This window comes from Euphorbia lathyris, chromosome 6 (genome assembly GCF_963576675.1).
Source record: "Euphorbia lathyris chromosome 6, ddEupLath1.1, whole genome shotgun sequence".
In the NCBI taxonomy this organism is placed as follows: domain Eukaryota; kingdom Viridiplantae; phylum Streptophyta; class Magnoliopsida; order Malpighiales; family Euphorbiaceae; genus Euphorbia; species Euphorbia lathyris.
The window spans coordinates 64,313,477-64,319,314 of NC_088915.1; the positions used below are offsets into that span (position 1 = coordinate 64,313,477).

The 5,838-nt window shown below is 33.4% G+C and overlaps 1 long non-coding RNA gene across 7 annotated transcripts; it reads right to left on the minus strand.

The window, feature by feature from the left end:
- Positions 1-308: 308 nt before the first annotated feature.
- On the minus strand, positions 309-5,284 carry LOC136232074 (uncharacterized). 7 transcript variants are annotated; one of them, XR_010690280.1, is made up of 8 exons: positions 4,941-5,284; positions 4,769-4,849; positions 3,920-3,958; positions 3,737-3,818; positions 2,713-2,856; positions 1,257-1,439; positions 992-1,085; positions 309-625 (listed from the first exon to the last, which is right to left on the minus strand). It is a non-coding gene; the product is annotated as an uncharacterized lncRNA (long non-coding RNA). The 7 variants fall into 7 exon arrangements; XR_010690278.1 differs by having other exon boundaries at positions 2,817-2,856; positions 3,560-3,818; XR_010690277.1 differs by having other exon boundaries at positions 1,257-1,390; positions 3,560-3,818.
- Between the last annotated feature and the right edge of the window lie 554 nt (positions 5,285-5,838).

Here is a 5,838-nt window from a genome sequence, read left to right on the forward strand (position 1 = left end):
TAAAACTAATTATAATAACAAAAAAAAGACTTATTATAAACTAATTATAATAATTAAAATCATTATTAAAATATATTATTAATAATAAACAAATCCCTTATTAAAATATATTTATGATGATAATAAAATCGCTTATTAAAAAATATATATAATGATAAAAAACCGCTTATTAAAACTAATTTATAATGATAAAGAAACTTGTAATAAAGAATAATTATAATGATTGAATTAACCACAAAACGCTATATAATAAATATTGAAAGATCAACCATTCAAAATTTACAATACATATGCACTTCTAATATGTGCCCAAAAAGTTGTTTGCAAAATTAATTTCATCAAGATACGGAGACAATTTTCTATTTACCTAACAAAATATATCTAAAAAGTTGTCTATATTTGTAGTCGGCGATGGAATTGATGATTGCCCCGGACTACCATTCGCAAATGCGCATTGACCTTAAGATTATGCTTTTCTTCCATCTTCAAAGTCATCCAATCTTTTCTGGAGGTTACTATTTTGTTCGTCCTTCTCTTCGATTGTACCTTCAAGCTTTAGTTAATAGTTGATTTGAATCCAATCACATACTTTGGCTTCATTCCACCTCCAAAATCAAAGACATGGCTGTGGATTTGTGGTCCAAAGCATTTGTTAACAACCTCTTTGGTCAGTTATTGTAACAAATTAGGTAGTAAACATGACCTTTTATTTGGATATAATTTTTGTTTCTGTTTCCAGAATTGGTCTAGTTCTGGAAACAGAAACAGAGCTGGATACCAGTTATGAAAACAGAACTGGTATCCCAGTTTTATTGGATACCAATTTTTGTCCAGTTCTGTTTCCGGAACTCGTATCAGTAGAACTAGTATACCCGATTCTGTTTCAAGAATTGGAATACCAGTTCTAGAAACAGTATCGAATGCCATTATGGTGAATTCCCTTTTCATAGGATGTACATTATTTTAATAGAATATATAAGCAAATACTTACACTAACTTCTCCACAATGATCAGTTTCATTGGCTTCCATAAGCTTGGCAAAAGTTTCTTTCACCCGATCACCAATATGTTGCCTGGTCTTATGTCTGTAAAATCAAGTGAAGGCCGTATAAGGACCAAAGTGGGTCAAAATCACAAGTATCCGACAGCCAGTCCAACTATACCACAAGAAACAAAAGAAGAACCAAAAGTGATTGCAACATAGAAAAGTAGTTATAGGATAATGATTGGAATATTTAACAACTTATCCCTCATACCGGAGTGTTTTTGGGAGTTCCGAATGAATTGACGAGACGTTTGAAGGAGTAAACGGCGGTGTTGATTTGGAAAACAGCGATTATTATGATTACTGGCTTCTAGAAGGGCACTGAATGCGTTAAGAAGCCACCTGCTGCAAAAACTCAACCACTATGTGAATCCTTTTTTCTGCAAGGTGGTAACTGCATTTACTAAGCATTTGCAAATTACGATCATTACAACAACAATATCTATATGTATATACACAATTACTGGTGCTCAAGTATATTCATGATGTAATTAGTGTTCGTCAAATGATTCCATTCTATAGCATCTTATATAAGGAGGATGTAACAAGTTATTAAACATGCACAAGATGAAAATTGTTAAGACTAAGAAAGCACATCACGTTCTCTGCCTCTTCTTTAGGTATGGGTGAGTCCTATAGATGGTGTCAACATAGTATAACCTGAAGAGAGTTAATACTAGAGACTTGCAATAATTCTAAAAGCTAGAATGTGTTTTATCCACTAGTTGAAACAAAAGGTCTATGTTGCTTCATAAACCACATGTAATTCCAGTATGAGAACTTCAATCAACCATGCTTGGGATGATTGTAATGAAGCATGTGCAAAATTCTTTTGGAGAAATGAGAAAACATAAAGGTCAGGTAGGGAGCAATAAAATCTTATCACACGCTATAAAGTAAGAAAGAGTCACTGACATGCTGTCTTTTTCTAGAACATTTGCAACTTGATTGAGAAAATCCAGAGGAAACCAAAAAAGTAGATAATTTCATAGCAATGAGTGATAAAAAGTACTAACTAGTATTGATGCATTTCACAGTTTGAAGCATGCGACAATCCATGATGCATTTGCAAATCAATGGAGTAATAATATCAAAAGGCACTCATAAAAAATCAATTTTATTAGAATAGGGAAACAAATATCTAACCGGAAGTGTATTCCTTGGTGCATATCGTTTAGACTTATATCCATGTACTCTCTCTCTCTCTGGCTACCATTATCTATAGTTACATTTTATGTCCCTTCTAATGCATACAACGTTGTTACAAACACCTCATGGCATTCACTTCATTCTTCCAAGCATTTCACAACATGGTATTCATCTCACTCATCAGGCCTAAACATCAAGTATAATCATGTGTTACTAAGGCATTATAACCATATTCATGTGTATACAAAAATCACCAAAATGTATCTAACGAAACCAACTACCAGTGTTTAAATTGCCAAAAACTGAGAGACTGTTAGTGAATACTATTAGCAAAACAGAGTGCTTAAGATTTTACTATGGTTATAACATCAATAATCAAATCAAACTATATTTTTTTCAGCTCTAATAAGTTGAATTTTTTTGGCATCCAACAATTCCAGGTATGATGCAAGCAGATGATAAAAAAAAGGAATATGCAAACCACAATATCACTTGGGACAACATATAATGGACCTTACATTACTCCAACAAAAACGAAGGCATCCAGTTTGTTGATTAATTGCAGAAGCTAATGACTGAAACAACACACTGTATTCAACAACAGTAAGAGGCCCTCCTTTACCTCTCTTCACGGGAGCACCAACCTTTTCTTGGGGATAGGCCTGTAATAAAATCACTTGAACCGTTAGGATATTCCAGAATTCCAATGTTGTACTTTTAAGTATCAAATCTGTATATTGCAAAGATAACTCCATTTCACATCTATTCCAATGTTAAACTTCATCATGCAACAACTCCTAAAAAGCACAGGCTTTTGTTTGATTTTCCTACTTGAAGAAAAATCTCACATGCATATACAACTAGTTGTGCAGTACCATATAAAATTGAAAAAAGAAGACTTTCCATACGTACAAATGATGTCTTTATACATTATTTTAGAAACCTAGGAGCATTTCTTCAAAATTTTGGAGGAGGTTATATTTTCTATAGATTTTTAAAGACTTCCCCTAAGTAAATGCAAGCAGAATGGTTAGATGAAAAAGTACGAGGCAAAAAGAAACTTGAGTTTAGCATTTCACTCCTTTAATAGTAAATTCTCAACCACCTATAAAAATTCAACCAAAAAAACATGAAAAATACAAAAGTAATTTGGGATAGGGTGGGAAGGAAGCATGTCCTCACAAAATGAGTTTCCATTTTAACTTTAAGATCAATGAAGACTTTCCCAACTAACCATTCTATAAGTTGAACCTAATATGCAGATTTTAATCAATTTCTTTAGTTGTCATGACATCTCTTAAGGATGGCAGCCATACAGTTATTAAACCTTTCTCAAATGATTTCACAAAATAGCAAATTAGTTACCAGGAACAACTTTTGCAGCACCAGGTACACCTTTATCAATAAAATATCCCAAAAAAGTTGGATCAACTACAGGAACTTGCGTTCAAGACCATAATCACTACATTTTAATTTAAGAAATTCCACGAGATTTAAAATTCACGGATAAGATGCTAGGAAACAAAGACGAAAAGCTCTCACTAATGCATTGTCAACTCCACAGCAATCCACATACTAACCCCTCTCGATGCCATATCTTCCAGCAATCTTGAATATTTCAGTGCTGAAAATAATTAAAACCGTAGAAATAAGAATCCGAGAAAAGAAAGTATGCAATTGAGTAAGCAACAACCATCATATTACACTAGATATTCAAAAGGCTACCTGTGTATACTCCACCATCCTATCTGGAGACTAACCAACCTAATCAGAAAAATCAACATCATGACCATGAGTTCAAAGATGTCCATGTACGTTTCAAAACAAAAAAAAAAGAAACAAACAAACACAAGTTAGAAAAATATGGTGGCTAGTTTGAAGAACAATCAAAATAAAAATGAAGGTGTTATCTGAAAGGAACCACCCAGTAACAAACTTTTTGCACCACTAGATAAGCCCTGTCCTGTCCTGACAGATTTGAGCCAAAGCAACCATGTATCTTTTTTTTTATATTTAAAAGGCTCTACAAGGAAGAGGGAGGATCTAAGAACAGAGGCTCCAACAACCAGTGAAGGAAGTTGCAGTTTAAACGTGAACTAAATCAAATCTATACAACAAGTGTAATAGCTATATCACCCAACATCAAAAATAGTTAACTTCCCTATCCATAAATGCATTAGTCATACCATAAGCACAGTTGCAGAGATATTAGAAGAGAATTTTGCTATCTTTATGCAGGCATGAGTTCAGACTTAGTAGATAGATGTAAAGCAATCCAAAAAGAGTATATTGCACAAATAAAACAACAGAATAGTAGAAGAATACATAAGAAAGTTATGACCAAGCAAAGAATTGCAGTAGAAAGATGTCAAATTAGCAATCTTCGCCTTTAATATTTCAATGAACAATAGCTAATATTAAGAAAGGTAAAATATTTCAATGATAAAATCAGGGTTTTTGATAACTCGGGTAAAAAATAAGACAGAAACAACTATGAGGGTCGAGTTAGTCAGTATACAGTTGGATAAAAATAACAACAACAAAGCACAAAGCTTCACATGATTTTAGGTATACCCCTTCAACTTCTCCAAAGCTTCACATATCAATACTTGCACATTGAAAAAAAGGAGTGCCTAATAGCCAAACATATGATAGCTGCAAAATATAAGTGGAGTGAAAGACAGTCAAGAACAGCCAAACATATTACAGATGAGATGAGATGAGATAGTGCAGAACATAGCCCTACCTGAATGTTCAGACGAGCTCCCATAGGTGACTTAGGGATTGAGAGCAGAGGGCCAAGAGAGACCAGAATGAATCGAATACGAGAAGAATTAGGGATTGAGAGAAGAGGGCCAAGAGAGACCAGAATGGATCTACCTCGATGTTCAGACGAGCTCTCATAGGTGAATTAGGGATTGAGAGCAGAGGGCCAAGAGAAGCAAGAATGGATCGACTACCAGAAGAATTGGGGATTGGCGGCTTATTCAGAGGAAAGGATGGAAACGATTTCAATTACTCTTGGAATTGTCTGAAATTTTGGACATCTAGGGCAAACGAAATTTGAGGGGGAAACAATTAATGCGTTGGGCGGTAAACCAAATTTTTTCAGTAAGCGATTTATTTGTTAAGGGTTTTAGATTTGAAATCTCAGTTTTTTTAATAATGAATTTATTTGTTACAATTAGAATTGTTAAGGGGATTTAAATGTATTAAAGAAATAAAAATAAAAATATTTTAATTTAGAGAGAATTAATAAGGGGAAATTTAAGTAAAATTTAACAAAAATGCACTTTGCTTATTAATAATATAATGATAGAATTCATGCTTATTAAATGTGTGAGAAATATATTTTTAATAAGTGTTTTTTACACCCTTATTAGATTTTGCTCACTAATACTCATTTTTCTTGTAGTGATAATTGAATGAATAAAGAAAAAGAATTGAAAAATTCAAATAATCAGGGATTTTTACACACCAATTTCTCAGTTATTATATACCTATTCATAATATTAGAATTTGTGACACGGACTCGATGATAGAGGCTGAAAAGATAAAAGGGACAGAAACTGAGTAACATGTTGTGTGACTTTCCGCACACCGTGTCACACAGCATGCAAATCCTACTCGATGAGCGGAGCTCG